At 42.9% G+C, this 16,950-nt stretch overlaps 1 protein-coding gene across 1 annotated transcript in view; it reads right to left on the bottom strand.

Moving 5' to 3' along the window:
* DAAM1 (dishevelled associated activator of morphogenesis 1) overlaps positions 1-13,726 on the bottom strand; it is a 175,850-nt gene extending 162,124 nt beyond the window's left edge. The window contains exon 1 of the mRNA XM_047767453.1: positions 13,614-13,726. The gene's annotated coding sequence lies outside the window, so the exon portion shown is untranslated. The remainder of the gene's footprint in view (positions 1-13,613) is intronic.
* Positions 13,727-16,950: the final 3,224 nt, after the last annotated feature.

Genomic DNA, 16,950 nt, shown 5'->3' with positions numbered 1-16,950 from the left:
TTCCCTTTTCTCCATATCTCAAAAAAGTTTGCCATTTGTGGTCTTTTTTGATGATGGCCATTCTGGCAGGTGTGAGATGATTCTTAGGTGCCTCTTTTTAAAAACCACCATGGAGAATTCCAGTGTCCATCCAGGACAGAGAACCAACAAACTGATTTAGGAAGAAGACTGGATCCCTTCACCTCTCTCTCCGAGAGGAGCCTTCAGTTTATGTTTTAAAAGAAACTCTGTGCTTCCCTAAGAATTATCTTTGCATTAGTTGCTCAAGGACTGAGCTTAAGTTGGTTAATTAAAACTTCACATCATCCTCCCTCTGTGCCCTGAAACTTACCAGTGTTTTTCTGAGAAGCAAGGCAAGGTTGACAGTTGCCAAAGCTCAAGTGCTTGAATCAAGTTTTAAAGACATTCTTTTTTGAGGAAAAGAGAGAGGGGGAAAAAAAAGGAACATCAGACTGCTGCTAATCCTTTTCAGAGTTCTTCCCACCCTGCTGAGTTGAGAAAAACTGTCATTTTTAAAGGCTGATGGCCTTCTTTTATATAAAGCATTTTGGCCTCTGACAATAATGACGGAGTTGACCTTTTCTTTCCCCAAAGCCTCATCTTCCCTATCCACAGATAATTTTACTGACTTACCAACAACACAGGCTCTGGGCTTCAAAGCTGTTTACCCACCAGCTCTGGTGGGCTGGCCCTGACCCAGCAGCAGTGTCTCACAGAGTCCCCTGTTGTGACCAAGGACAGGTCCTTAAGTTGTGACTGGCCTCCTGGGCAGTGTTCATGGAAGAATGGAGAAGTGACCTTGAAGGGTCTAATCCACTGACCTTTACTTTGCTCTAACCAACTACCCAAATAAATAAAAAAACAGCAGGGTAGCTCGGTTTCACAGATGAATTCCAATTTACTCCTAAATACCTAATGTTAGGGGTCTGATGTTTAAAGTTCCCAGGTCATCCAAAGTCTGTCAACGGGGCCTGATTTTTGCCTCCCAGAGGACATGTGGCAATGTCTAGAGACATTTTTGGTTGTCACAATTAGGGGTAGAGTTGATACTGGCATCTAGTGCATAGAGGCCAGGGGGGGCTGCCAAACATCCTACAGGGCAAAGCACAGCCCCCACCACAAAGAACAACCCTGTCTAAAATGCCAGTAGTGCTGAGACTGAGAAACCCTGGATTCGGTCATCTGCCAGCCGACTGCTGGATAAAAGTCTGAAGAGATTCTCATTCCAATTTAATTTAGTTTAAGATGAAGGATGGAAAACTCAAATGCCTTCAAGGGTCAAGGGGGTGAAGAAATAGCCCATAAACAAAGTGGCTGTGCATATGGCACTAGGTGAGATCAGTGATAGATTAGAGCGTAAATGCTCACTAAAATCATTCCCTTTTTACAAATAACTCTGTACTGGCCAAATAAAACATGGCGGCTGGCTATAGTTTTCCTTTGTGCCAATGGCAATAATCAAATTCTAGTTGAAAGGGATTATCAATTTAAACAGAACTGGATGGTCACCCAAGACACTGTCTAGGCTCATCCCTTCTATCTTACAGAATTTCTTGAGCCCCAGGACTGGAGGAATGTGACTAGAAGCTGTTCTGTGAGAAGAAAAGACCAAAGATCAGACCTGGAGGATTTAGCCCCAGCCAAGAACAGGGCCTCTGAAACACTGTGCCAAGTGCAGTCACCAGTGCTGGAAACTCAGATAGTGCAAAAAGTGAGTTCCCTCTCACTGATCTCCATTCTGGGGAAACCCAGTGGACACTGACATAATTTTAAGATAAAACTGTTCTCTCTTTTTTTTTTTTTTTGGTCTTTTTAGGGCTGCACCCTTGACACATGTAAGTTCCCAGGCTAGGGGTCGAATCAGAGCTGTAACCGCTGGCCTACGCCACAGCTATAGCAATGCCAGATCTGAGCACATCTGCAATCTACACCACAGCTCATGGCAATACTAGATCCTTTATCCCACTGAGTGAGGCCAGGGATGGAACCTGTGTCCTCAAGGATGCTAGTCAGATTGGTTTCTGCTAAGCCACCACAGAAACTCCTGGTCTCATAAAATTTTAGAATTTTCACATGATTTCACGGATGAGGAAACAGAGGCCTAGGAAGTTGAAAGGAACTGCCAAGATTACCCAAATCTGTTTTTGTTTTTTGCCCTTTTTTTTTTTGTCTTTTTAGGGCCACACCCAAAGCATATGGAGGTTCTCAGGCTAGGGGTCTAATTGGAGCTACAGCTGCTGGCCTACACCACAGCCACAGCAACGCCAGATCCTTAAGCCACTGAGCAAGGCCAGGGATGGAACCTGCAACCTCATGGTTCCTAGTTGGATTCATTCCTGCTGAGCCAGGACAGGAACTCCAAGATTACCCAAATCTGAACCAAAAATCAGATGTTGCTTCTTTTTCCTCTGTACAGTTGCTAAGCAGCAACCAAAAGGCCAAAGGATTTCACTCAAAGTAGCAAACATTCATGTCTAAACTCTGTACCAACGTAATAAGGAAGCTATTTGTAGATGTTAAGTGTAAATCTTTCCCCAACAGAAAAGTCATTCATTAATCCGTTTGCCCCAAGTCATTGTTTTAAGGTCTCTTCCACATGATGGAATAATTAAAAGCAGGTTATCTATCCTCCTTTCGGATCAAGCTGAAGGGAAGAAGGCCAAGTCAGCAAGTGAAGCACAAGCAGGAAGCCTCAACCTGAGCATTCCCCGTGATGCATGCTTTCCATTGGAGCAATTCCTGGCCTGGGAGACAATGTAAACAAAGGCCATCCAGAGGGAAACAAATGATAAGTGAAACCAATAACTCCCTCTGTCCTCCGCTCAATTTACTTTCCCCAACTTGGTCCATGAGGAACCCAATCTGAGCTTGGGAGCATTAAACTGCCAGCCCTTGCCTCTCTGCTGCCACAGAGCTCCCTACTCTCAGGAGGAGGTTAAGGGGAAAGACCCTTCATTACATCAGTGTGTGTGGCTCCCCTTGTCCAGAACCTGGCCCCATGGGAGAGCCGACTCCCTCTGTCCACAGGGAGGCTGTGAGCACAGAACTGGCAAAGAAATAGGTCACAGGTCCTTCAGACTCAAATTACAATCCAAGGAGTGCAACAGGAAAAGGGAGGGTATGGAAGAAAGGCAGCTTCAGTCACAGCCTGAAAAGAAAGTGGGTCAAACTAAAAATATTATATATACATATATATATAAACATATAAATCAATCCCTTAGAAAATGTCAGGCAAAGTAGTCTTTTGCCACGCTTCCTGGAACTGTACTTGGAAGCGTCACCTACTGGTGGAGGGTCAAGTCCTAAATGGGTCATAGAGATTTTCTAGTCCAATCTAATCTCTATTCTTGATTTTTAAAATACAAAAATAGGGAGTTCCCATTGTGGCTCAGCAGAAACGAATCTATTAACCATGAGGACACAGGTTCAATCCCTGGCCTCACTCAGTGGATTAAGGATCCGGCATTGCCGTGAGCTGTGGTGTAGGTTGCAGATGCAGCTCTGATCCCCCACTGCTGTAGCTATAGCTTAGGCCAGCAGCTGCAGCTCCAATTCGACCCCCAGCCTGGGAGCTTCCACATGCGGCCCTAAAAAGACAAAATTAATTAATTAATTAATAAGGAGTTCCCATGATGGCGTAGTGGAAATGAATCCAACTGGGAACGATGAAGTTGCGGGTTCAATCCCCGGCCTCATTCAGTGGATCAGGGATCCGGCGTTGCTGTGAGCTATGATATAGGTCGCAGACACTGCTCGGATCTGACCTTGCTGTGGCTGTGGTGTAGGCCAGCAGCTACAGCTCCAATTAGACCCCTATCCTGGGAACCTCCATATGCCACGGGTGCGGCCCTAAAATGACCAAAAAAAAAAAATTAATAAAATAAAATACAAAAATATAATAACAGGCCTTTCATTTAACCTTCTGAGGACACACTGCAGTCTCGAGGCTATCGGCTTCAATTACAGCGAGATTCAGTCTGCACCTTCCCAGACTTTCAGTCTGAATAACTGCTGAGTACTGAGCAGGGAGGGGGTCAGGGGTACCTCAATATTGACACTCACAAACAGAATGTGAAACAAACGGAAATGTTATTGCTGTTTCTTTTGGCACCAGGATCTTAAATCGAATACCCACCATTAATATAGTAAGGGAAACTGCAGCAACATTATTTAATTCCTAAACCATTTACCTTCGCCAAAACCATACATTTTTTATATTCACAATTTTACCACCTTTCAAGAGTAGAGAATGCAGCAAGGACCTTTAAATGGTTTGATTTGTCCATTTTATTTCCTTTCCCTTTTTACAATAAGTTTTGTAATAAATTCTCAGGATTTAGAAGGGCCCCTAGTCTAACCCACTTGTCACAGAACTGAAGGTTTTAACTTCTGTCTAGACATTTCACTGCTCAGTTTTACCAAATCTCTATGAAACAGTTACAAATTTAAGCCTAGACACATACGAACAATCTAACTCATCTGGTGAAGCTTACCACGCTCCTTTACTCTTCTTCCAGGGTGCAAACCTGCAGAAGCTTTATGAGAGAAGAGCGAAGCCCAAAAGGGGCATCAAAATACATGCTCATGACTGTGGTCACACCCAAGAAAAGGAAAAGACCAAGGCTGTGTTTAGGAAGCTGCCACTAGAGCTGAGCTACTCTGCACAGGACAACACCTGTCAGAAGCATATACATATTTCCTTGGCAAACTGCTGATGAAGACTGTGTCTAACTTACGGGATCTGTAAAAACTAAGACCTTTATCAGTTCATTTTAAAATATGGCACCAACCTTTGCCCTTAGTGATGATGGCTATGCACTGATATATTCACAAGTTCTATCCACTATTTAGACTTTTCTGTGACCAAGACCATGATGAGTTTAAAAAAAAAAAAAAGTTGACCAGGATTACAAGTGCAGTTTGTGGTTCTAAGTGAGGCAAAGCTAACCCACACCCTTGACCTGGTGTGTATATCACTAACAAATGAGCTTAGCCAATAAGTCAGAATATAAGAATTCATCTCAGAAGAAAACAAAAAATGGAAATCTATAATATTGCCCAGACAATGCCCAAAACTTGGATCTGGGCTATATACACTTGGAAGTCTAAATTCATACGGTCTATCAGATGGGCAATGTTTGCCAATCGTACAGATTTTTTTTCCAGAAATGAGAACGACGAAGACCAGTTTAATAGGTGACCCTAATTGTGTGCCTGGCAGAAATACAAGGAACCTTCAACTCCAATCCTGGTGCAATTTATAGAACAGAAAAAGTTCAGGTTATTACTAAAGGTGAATGACATACTTAGGAAATGTAACACGGTGAATTTTTTTAAAGAAAGCTTCGGAAATCAACATCTATTGAATGAATATTATGTTTGAGTGGCTTAGGGGCTAACACATCTTTTGTTTTCATTTTCCTTTCCTGGTAATATGCTGTGATGGCATAACTTTCTTATTATTTCCCTAAATAACACAGTTTGTGTTTTATTCAATTGTCTTCATTAAATATTGTCAAAGTGGCACAATATCCAGTATTAAGCTAAATAAAAGATCTATTTTAAGTCAGGAAATCACACAAACTACATTGGAAATTGAATTTTATCCCCTAGTTTTTTTTTCCCACATTTAATTCACAATAGTGGCTATGGTTTAAAAGAACTGCAATTGTATATTTGGCATCACATTTACTCCACTGTAGAAATAAGTCTCTTTTCTAAAGTGATTGAAAAAAGAGCTTATTTTAATATGTAAGGATACACAATATTAGATTATACGTTTGACTACTGTTCAAGTTTTTGTTATTTTCTTTTATTTTCTTTTCAAAAGAGCTTTCACAATTTATGTTGAGAAACAACAGGGAGTTGGGACACTAAGAAGTCAAAGTCTTCTTCTGCAAGAAAGACTGTGTAAAGGGCCCAGTGGGCGCCTGAGCTACAGAAGGTGCTTCACGGATGGCCTTCTTAGTTGAGGAACTGACAGCAGGATTCAAGTTTCCTGACTCTCAGCCCAGTGCTCTTCTTAATACTCATAGGGCAACAGCCATTTAGTGTGTACTCATTCTGTGCCAGTGGAATGATACATTAAGGGAGAGACAGAGTTCCCTGGTAGCCTAATAGTTAAGGATTATTAACCAGTGGCACAAGTTCAATCACAAGCCTGGGAACTTCTGCATGCCACAGGTGAAAACAAAAAACAAAAACAAAAAACAAAAAAAAAGGAGGGAGGAGATAAAATTATTTATTTAAAAAAAGAATAAGTTATGGGATTCTTAACTCTCAAGACAGGCTTCTGTGGCCCTGCTATAGGTGAGAAGGGCTTTCTGCAGATAAGGGATTCAACTTACTGATCAGTTACCTCCATTAACAAATAGGGTCTAATGCTGGACAGACCTCAAAGAGATTCAGAGATGGCAAGTAAAAACATTTCTTTTTCAAATAGCTTGCCTATCACTCAAGAGCAAAAAGGAGGGAGTTCAAAAATTCTTATCATTCAAAGAAGCAAATGCAGCATTTTAAATCTCATGCAACACTTTCTCTTCCAGAAAATCAGACAATAAGAAACTATTAAGTGAAGAAGCATTTTTACTCTCAATCAACTCAGCTCTTCTTACTGACCCAGCGCTGTTTCAGAATTAAAGGACATAAAGGAAGCTGTGATTCCTCTAACTTGATGGAGAGAAAATTACAGTATATATGAAAACCAGAGGCCAGGCAATAGTGAGGGGTGTAAAGAACTAGACTGCCTGGGTCCCTAACCTGGTCTGCCAGTTACGAGCTGTGTGACCTGAGCTAGGTGAGTTCCTTAATTTCTTCATGCCTCAGATTCCTCAACTGTCAAATGGTGAGAAGAGTGCCTACCTCACAGAGCTGTAGAGAGGAGTCAGTGGTTGAGCTTATGCATAGTATTAAGGAAGGCCTGGCCCACACTTAGCACCTCACATCCCTCGATTATTAATATCACATGAGCTGGGAGTATTGTTGTGGCCAGGTTGCAGGCTCTAAGGGGGAAGGAGCAGGGGACGCTGGTGAAAGCTGAGGATAGGCAAGGAAGGCTTCCTGAAGGCTATGGCACTCATGCTGGACCTAAGAGCACAAGGAGAATTCAGATGCTCAGAAGCTGGCACATGCCAGGTGAGGGGAGCCATTACTGCAGAAAGGCAGGGACAGGGTAAGAACCAGGTGTGCTTAAGCATCAACAGGGAAAATAAGCTCACCAAGGCTGAGAGTGTGCTTGCCAACCTCAGATTAAAGGGGGGTTGGGGCTCTGTGTGCTTGTTGCTATGCTCCTAGGACTTAAGTCATTTTTACACATGCATACTATGAATGCAAACTCACTTTAAAACACTCAGTTCTCTGTTTTTGGAACAGAGGAAAAGATGCCAAAAAAATTAAAAAGGTAACCCCCCCCCTTTTTTTTGCTGCAGCAATAGTCTGCTGGAGTGGAATGTAGGTCACCAAAATCAACTTGGATCTCATCTTCATGAGTCCCTCTTTCAGGGGGTGGGGGGTGGTATTATGTGGTGGCTTGAAGGAAGGAGAAAGAGAGGCACTTCAGATCCACCCTTCAATTCTGATCTCTATCAGCCACTCGGCCCCTCCAAGCACAATCAACATAAAAAGACAGTACACTTGATGTAACTTCAAGAGTGGTATCCTAGGTCGGCACCAGCCTGCCCTGCCAACCTACAGAAACAGCCCTCCTTACCAAGGTCTTTGGTATTACCTGTGCTGTCAGTTGCCACTAACCTGAGCTCTCAGGAAAACCACTATGATCTGATGCCCTAAGTGTTTAAGATATATATTCACTTCAAACATTCCCTTCATTACCAAGTTAGAAATTGTAATGCCAAAATAAGTGATAGTAATCCACTATCCGAAGAAGAAAAATCACAAAACAGAAGAATTTTCATTTTGACTGTCACCCCCCTCTAGAGATTAAACAACTTTGCTAACCTAACTTGAAAAAGCTTTGTTTCCTGCAATATAAGGATAAACTTAACACTTGGAAATACCAGGAGTGTGTGGGACATGAAGCCAGGGAGGGCCAAGCAGGCTCTATGATGATTTCCTGAACCAAAGACCTAAGGCTTTCAGTGGTACCAAGCTTTGTTGGAAGAGCTTGTTTCCCCTGATCCAACAGCTGTAAGTTTTTAAGTAATTTCACAGAAGACCTCAAGATTCTCAAGCCAAAGCCACTCTATATCCCCAAAATATTTACCAAATGAAACACTTTCAATCTTAACGCTGTTTTGTTTGTAAACACCTTATTTGTTCTGATGACCACTAAACACTAAACACTAAAAACAGCCTTTTAAACAAGTAGCTCAAACAAAACCACACACAGACACAGGAATTCTTAACACCCAGAGGCGTGTCCAGAAAGCCAAGAAAGCCAGGATTCAAATTCCTTGGCACCTATTCACCGAGCTCCTGTAAGCACCACCCAAGGACATGACCCATTGCACTCTCTTTACTATCACACCTTCTCACAAATTCACACTCCTGAAAACCCACAGACAGAATCCAACTTACTGGATGACAGCTGAATGCTATGAATGCTGCAAATATTGGACAAATGTCTTTTATCCTCTTTCCCTCTCACATCAACCAGCCTGAACAACTTATTCCCAGCCTGAGCTTTACCCCAATGCACGTCCACTCTTCTACCCAAATGATGCCTCAAGAAGCACTGGCAGCCTGGCAAAGTCTCTAGTCAGGTTTTTGCCTTGGTCTCTCTCCCTCTTCTCCTGTCATACACCTCCTGAGGAAGTTATCTGGACCAAGGACAGTCACGACTGAGAGAAATCTAGAAATATCTGGTTTGGGATAATAGGAACTATATTAAGAATTACAGAGGAAAAAAATCTATGTGGGTGAGTATATTCCAAAAGCAAACAGATTACAATTTGACTATTTCAAACATATGGAAGGCCTTTTATATCTCAAGTCACATGCTGTACAGGAGTTTTGGTTTATGCTGAGGTGAAACTGCTTGGCAGAAACCTAAGGAAAATTACAACTGCTGACAGGAACTATCAGTGATAAGAATACAGATCTTGGATCTCCAAACATGGTTCTACTTGTTAGTATTGATTCCACAAATATTTATAAAACAGCTACCAATAGCCAAACACTGTTTTAAATGCTGGACAGACAGGGATAGATAAGACAAAGACTCTGCTCTTAAAGACCTTCAGGGAATGGAGAAAATCACACACTTGAATTGTTCAGAGTTAAGAAGTAAACAGAAAATTGAAGGAGATTTCAGTCAGTGCTAAGTTCTATGACAAAAACAGTGAGTGACAACTTCTGCTCTCATTTCCTCACGGGGATATAACCACCGACTTAAAATGAGATGATGAATGTCAACTACCTGGCACATGGCATCCCCCAGCATTTAGTTGCACACGAATGCACATCCATAGACACTCACAGACGTACACTTTGCTGCTGTAATTGCAATACCTGTGTTAATCCACTTTGGTAGGAAATGAAAGCAGAAGGTAAGCAAAATGTATGCATAATTCAATTATTGTTAATGCAATTAAATTACAAACAACTACTCAAGAATCTATAAAAAGTCAAAACCTAGACAATTCTAAAATAAAAGGATAAATAGAAGTCCAGATACTGAGATCATAGTAGTAGTAGCAGTATGACTAATACTGTAAATACTAATATGGATGCCTTGCTCACTTTGAAGGATTACCATGAAGAGCCAGGCTATGTTGTCATACAGGTAAGGCTCAGAGGTATTAACCTGATGTCACAGTGTCAGGAGTTGGGTTTATACTCTGAAAACTATAAGATGCTGATGAAAGAAATCAAAGATGATACAAACAGATGGAAAGATATATATACAATGCTCTTGGATTGGAAGAATCAATATTGTCAAAATGATTATACTACCCAAGGCAATCTACAGATTCAATGCAATCCCTATCAAATTACCAAGGATGTTTTTCACAGAACTAGAACAAAATATTTTAAAGTTTGTCTGGAAGCACAAAAGACTCAGAATAGCCAAAGCAATCCTGAAAAAGAAAAATGGAGCTGGAGGAATCAGGCTCCCTGGATTCGGACTACACTACAAAGCTACAGTCATCAAAACTGTGTGGTACTGGTACGAAAACAGAACTATACATCAGTGGAACAGGATAGAAAGCCCAGAATTAAACCCACACACCTATAGTCAACTAATCTATGACAAAAGAGGCATGAATATACAATGGACAAAAGACAGTCCCTTCAATAAGTGGTGCTGGGAAAACTGGACAGCTACATCTAAAAGAATGAAATTAGAACACTTCCTAACACCATACACAAACATAAACTCAAAAGGAATTGAAAAGCTAAATATAAGACCAGCTACTATAAAATTCTTAAAGGAAAACACAGGCCGAACCCTCTCTGACATAAACGACAGCGATATCTTCTCAGATCCACCTCCTAGAGTAATGACAATAAAAACAAAAATAAACAAATGGGACCTAATTAAAATTAAGTTTCTGCACAGCAAAGGAAACCCTAAACAAAATGAAAAGACAACCCACAGAATGAAAGAAAATATTTGCAAATGAAGCAACTGACAAGGGATTAATCTCCAAAATTTATAAACACCTTCTGCAGCTCAATACCAAAAAATCAAACAACCCCATCAAAAAAAAAAAAAAAACGGCAGAAGATCTAAACAGACAATTCTCCAAAGAAGACATATGGATGGCCAAAAACCATGTGAAAAGATGTTCAACATTATTATTAGAGAAACACAAATCAAAACTACTATGAGATTCCACCTTACTCCAGCCAGAATGGCCACCATCAAAAAGTCTAAAGCAATAAATGCTGGACAGGGTGTGGAGAAAGGGGAACCTTATTACACTGTTGATGGGAATGTAAACTGGTGCAGCTACTATGGAAAACAGTATGGACAGTCTGCAAAATCTAAACATAGAACTACCATTTGATCCAGCAATCCCACTCCTGGGCATCTATCCAGAGAAAACAATGACTCAAAAAGATGCTGTACTCTGATGTTCACTGCAGCACTACATACGATAGCCAAGACATGGAAACAACTTAAATGTGCAACAACAGAGGAGTGGATAAAGATGTGGTACATATATACAATGGAATATTACTCAGCCATATAAACGAAAGAAATAATGGCATTTGCAGCAACATGGATGACCTAGAAATTATCATGCTAAGTGAAATTAGTCAGACAGTGAGACACCAACTTCATATGCTATCACTTACATGTGGAATCTAAAAAACAGATACAATGAACTTCTTTACAGAACAGATACTGACTCACAGACTTTGAAAAACTTATGGTTTCCAAAGGAAACTGGTTGGGGGGTGGGGGGATGAGCTGGGAGTTTGGGATGGAAATGCTATAAAACTGGGTTGTGATCACTGTTGTACAACCATAAATGTAATAAAATTCACTAAGTTAAAAAAGAGTTCGGTTTAAATTCTTCAGATTTTTTTGAGAAAAATATGACAATGAACAATTCCTTCTTAGAGTTAAGATTTTAGACCTAAAATCAGCTTTAGGAAAACTTCTGTGCCCCTCTCCCATTACCAAGACCGTGGTCCCCAGAAGCAGAGGGCTCTTCCCAGACAGACTGCGGTAGCCAGTAAGAACAAAGCCTGCGCAGGACCCAGGCTTCCCAGATGCTAAACCTCTCAAGGACCTGCATCCTCTAGGCAGGTTTTTAGATTTCATGAAAACCACAAGGGATGGCAGTGACTTCCAGAACTCAAGGTCAGTTATTATTTGTCCCTAAAACCCTCCTGTGAATTGCATCTAAGGCAAACTGAAGGCCTTCATTAATGACCAGGGAGCTCTTTTCACGTGTAACAGAGAATTCCCTCCTTGAGAACGCTGCCTCCAACACTATTAGGAAAATGATGCAGGTAGCCTGAAAGGGGGAAAAGATCTTTCAACTGCAATTTTCTGAGTTTGCCTTAGGAAAAGGGCTCTTAATAGTTTTTTCTGGGGAGGGAGGTGGAGAGACCAAGTACATGTAGGCGAGAGGGAAAGGGGTCTAAAAACTCTGTCCAAGCTATTTACAAGAGAATGGACAGAGCCCTGGGCTGAGAAACCGGTGACTAGAAGAGAGCAGCTGGGCCCAGGAAGAGCATCTGACCACACCCACTGGCCACGCCCTCCCAGCTGCCCGCAGAGCCACATCGAATTGAAACAGCAGTGGGAGCAGTTAAGACTCCGACGGCAGGAGTCGCCATGGCAACGGGATTTGTCTTGCAGGCAAACTCCGCTTCAATTCACTAGGTCCTTCTCGAGCCTCAAGAAACTACCAGTTCAATGAGGGCAAAACGGTCACGCGTGGCGTTCTCTCTTGACGCTTTCCTGCGTAGGTGGAGATGGGGGGTGGGAGATGGGGGAACCAGGATTGGAGTGTATTCTATTTCTGGGCCCAGTAAAATATTTCATGGCAGCAAGAGACAGAACACTCCAACCACAGGCTGCGAGCAACTTGAGAACAGAGCCTTTAGCAAAGATTTGATGAATGAGTGAGTAAGGGAAAGAATAAGGGGGCTAGGGAAGGGAAATCCAGAGGACTTCACCGGCCTCGCTCAGGTGCCCGGTCGGAGAGCAAGAGGATCACAAGCATTTGGATTTTCACCACCAGCTGGGAAAACCGATTATCCACCGCTCTTGCCCCACTGCGAGTCTTATCGTTAGATTATTCCACACTCCGCACCGCTTTTCCACCTCCCAGCCCAGCGCTCCAGGCAGACGCTTCGTACCAGCTCAGGTGTTATTTGTCGAGGGAACCATCAGTGCAACGGGCATCAAGATGCCCCCTACCCAGAGGGATGCGAGGCGGGAGTGCTCTGCGGCGCTTGGAAACCAGTCAGCAGGCTGCGCAGCCTCCCCTCGCCGCTGTCCGACAACACCCCTCGCTCTTTCCGCAACGCGGTTTCCCTCTAGTCTCTCGTTTGAGATATTTAGCTCCCAACTTTACCTAAATTACAGTCACTTCATCCCTTTCGAATGTGTCTTGAGATTAGAGTGCCCGGGATGGTAGGGGTTCTGCTGGGATGAGTAAATGAGTCTCTCCTCCTCTGTCGCCACCTCTGAGTCCACTTAGCCTGCCTTGGGATTCTCCCTCCCGGAGCCTCACCGGGCAACAGCTCCCGACAGCAGCAATGTCCACAGCACCCAGCTGGGGCCACGACCCCCAGCGCCCCAGCGCCCCAGCCCCAGGGTGTCAGCAGCAAGGCGGCGAGTGGTACCCCGCCGGCTCTCTTGGCATCTGAGCGCCTCAGAAAGAAAGAAGGGAGGCACCCGCGTCCTCGGGGGCGCCTTTCTCCAGTCTCGCTTTGCTTTGTGCCGCGCTTGCAGCCATTTTCCCAAACCGAGCTTGGCAGCTGGAAGCTGTCTAGGTCCTGTTCCCACCCAGACCCAACCTGAAGGACGGGTTTAATATTTACCTACTGGCCCGGGAGCTCCGGGGAGGCAACGGGAGGGCGCGCCGCGAACCCAGCGCCGGGCCCCAAGCAGCGAGCCCAACCCCACGCCACCGCGCGGTGCCACTTAATGAATGAGTGCAGCGAGCGACGCGGCACGTCCCCCTTACCTGAGCAGCCCCAGCATTCTGAAAAGGCGGTTCTGAGCTTCGGGTACAATGGGCTCCCTTAAACAGTTTCCTTCACAGCCGCTCGTAGGTTACCAACTCGCAGGTGACATCACCCTCTCCTCGCCTGATAGGATACAATGTGGCGCCCACTGCGCATGGACTCCCGCGTTGCTTCTGGGAGTTGTAGTTCGTATTCCACAGACAGAGCCTGGGTAAGTGCGATACCAGGGTTCTTGGAACTACACTTCCCGACACACTCCCCGGCCTCTTCGTCCACGCCCCCTAACCCCGCCCCCGCCTCGACCCGCCCCTCTCCCCCGACCTGCCCTCCAGCCTTGCAGTGTTAGTCCGGGTAGTTCAGAAGCTGAGCTGAGGACGCTGCGGGTTGGGAGCAGGGGTTGCGGGTGGGAGGGGAAGTGGTATCCTTAGGTCGTGCTCTTTGACTTGACCTCCACTCGGTCCCATGCGGGCTCCGAGGAACCAGAGGGGTCCGGGACTAGTGCGCAGCAGCCCCGCAGCTCTGAGCAACCTGGTTCCGTTGGCCCCGGCCGAAAAGAGAAGATTAAGCCCTTCACTGCCTCCCCTAGGCGTAGCAACTAATTAATTGGGTTAACGCAGTCGAGGAATTACCCCACGACCCAGAGGAAGGCGGACGCGGACCCTGAAGGACAGGAATGCCCCTGTGCCCCACTTAGTACAAATCACCTCTCGGTCTTCTCTTTCCTTCTCCCATTTAACGGAGTCAGGGTGACCAACCAGATCTCGGGGAACAGCTTAGTCGCCTGAGCCGACAGAATAACCTAGGGTGTCGCTAATCAAAATGCTGTGTAACAGACTAGATAGTCGCCTCAACCCTCCGTCTGGGAGCCTGCTGCTGCTGCAGAGATAATACTATCGCGCAGCCATGCTTTTGTTCTTCCCTGCAGCAGACTTCCCGCTCGCTCATGGCTCCCAGGAAGACAACATCCTTGCCTAAAGTTTTAATAAACAAATATACGTATACATGTACTTTTAAATACACAACACTCTCAACTTGCATACCTTTCTCTTCAAATTTTTTAATGACCTAAGCGAAACAACATCATGCTGTTCAAGAACTGCTGTGATACTAATACACCTAAGTGTTTATTTAAAGATAAGATGTGCAGCAGAATTCTCAACCTTCAATACAATTTTATTTTTAATATGTAAAAATTTGCTTTGGAACTTTTCATTATTCAATGAATATCAAATATTATAAAAAATTAACACTGGTAAATCTCTTGATGTCTTTCTAAATGAAAAAAAAAATCTTTACGTCTAGTTATTCCAGTTGTAAAGGTAAATTATAATGGCATTTGATGTCTTAATTACATATAAGGATCAGCTCACACCCTTATTTCTACAAGCAAAATCTCTAGAGACTACCTCTCATGAAAAGAAAGTTCACAATTAAGATTTCAAACAACTCTCCACCTAATTGTTGGTGAAAGTCTTCTTATTTCTCATATCATCCTGCAACAATAACTGGGGTTCAAGAGAAAAATATTCATGGATCTAGTTGAAGATATCAGGAAAGAAGGAAAGGCTTTGTTTGCTGAGAGGGATTTTACTACTGAATTCTGCTTTTTCTTTTAACAAGCCAATTCCTTATAGCCCAGACACATTTTTCTCCACTGAGGGAAGATAACTTTGAATGTTGCTCTCCTGTTCTGAGCTATTCCATCCATTCCAAATATTGTCTTAAGTGGAACCTAGACAATACAAATGTTCCATTGGCCAACAGATCAAGAGTACAATCAGTGATATTCTAGCTAATGGGTAGACTTAATGCATTGCAGTTCATTGTGGGAAAAGATTCAGAAAGAAACTTGACCTGGGGTGAATCTAAAAGCTCTTCCAGTTCTGTAACTTTGTAGAGCTTTTAGAGGGAAATACAATCAGTGCGCCTGAAATGTATTGAGTCCAATTGGATGTGGAGATTCTTTATAAGTCAGGATTTAGACTTACAGATAAAAGTATATTATATTATTGTGGTACACTCTGAGGAGTAAGTTTATAGAATAAATCACCTTAGAGCAAGTTCTCTTGAGTCTTCAGTAATGAAGGAGAGGATGAAGTCTGCCTAAAGAAAAAATTCCATTCTCTGTAACAATTAATATTATAGGGATGTGCCATGTTACATGGCTCATATCCATATATAAAGGACATCATACACAATAGATAACAAGCACAGAAATGAGCAGATGTACACATGTGAAGCTGTTCTTCCTACTAAATAGATATAAATATAGATAATAAATATTGAAAGATAGGCATGGTTTGGAAGCATTTTGCTATGTGCGATGGATTTGAGTTTATCCCTGCACACTATTTTCATTGGTAACCAGGAGAAACAAAGATGGCTCTGCAGCACCAGAAATGCAGTCTGTGGTCCTGGGACTAGAGGAAGCTTAACAACATCTATGGAGACTGAAGGGAACACACTTCTCTCTCTCTCTCTCTCTCTCTCACACACACACACACACATTCACAGACATTTATTGTGTGTGTATTTCTGTTTCCGTGACTACATAGTCTCATAAACAATTGAAAACAATGTTTGGCTTATAATTTCGAAGGATTTCTTTACTTTTTTCTTTTCTTTTTAAAGGACAGCTGCTGTTCTAGAATGATCTGATGAAAGGTCTTGTCTAGTCCCATAATCATTTCCTATTAGTTAGGAGCCCATGGGACCACTGGAAATAGATTTAATTGACCATCTACAGGTGGAGGAAGGGGAAAGGCACCATGGGATATTTGGCTGATCTTTCAAAATAATACCTCTCAGTTCTGGTTACAAGGCTTTAGTCTAGATGTTGAGTTTTAGATAAGGGAGGAAATGAGATATCAACAGAGAAAGAACTCTTTAAGTCTGTAGCCTTGCATGTGTTTTCACACAATAGCTTGGTGTTTTGCAACAACTGAGGTTGTGTGCTGAGGCCAGGTTTGAGATCATGCCCTTTTCCCACTTCCCAGCAATATCACTCTGCTTGTTCCATGTTGCTTATTCTCTCTAAGCTTCAGTTTCCTTCTTTTTCAAATGGAGCTAACAATAAACCTACTTCACAAAGTTATTGAGGACTAAATTAGATGAGACATATAAAAACACTTTTCAAATTGAAAGTAATTATACCAATGCTGGTTCTTGTTATTATTTGCAGCCCCCTCATCTGAAGATTACCTCAGAAATGTCAGCCCTGATTATGGAACAAGTTGATAAAAACCTAGTGAAATTTTAAAAAATCTTAATCTTAAGAGATGATTAGAAATGATACGGTGTGCATGCATTACCTCAGTAATTAGAAAGTTGGCAAAA

The sequence above is a fragment of the Phacochoerus africanus genome, chromosome 2, assembly GCF_016906955.1.
Source record: "Phacochoerus africanus isolate WHEZ1 chromosome 2, ROS_Pafr_v1, whole genome shotgun sequence".
NCBI lineage: Eukaryota > Metazoa > Chordata > Mammalia > Artiodactyla > Suidae > Phacochoerus > Phacochoerus africanus.
The sequence above is the reverse complement of the archived record's forward strand: the minus strand, read 5'-3'. Positions and strand labels throughout refer to the sequence as shown.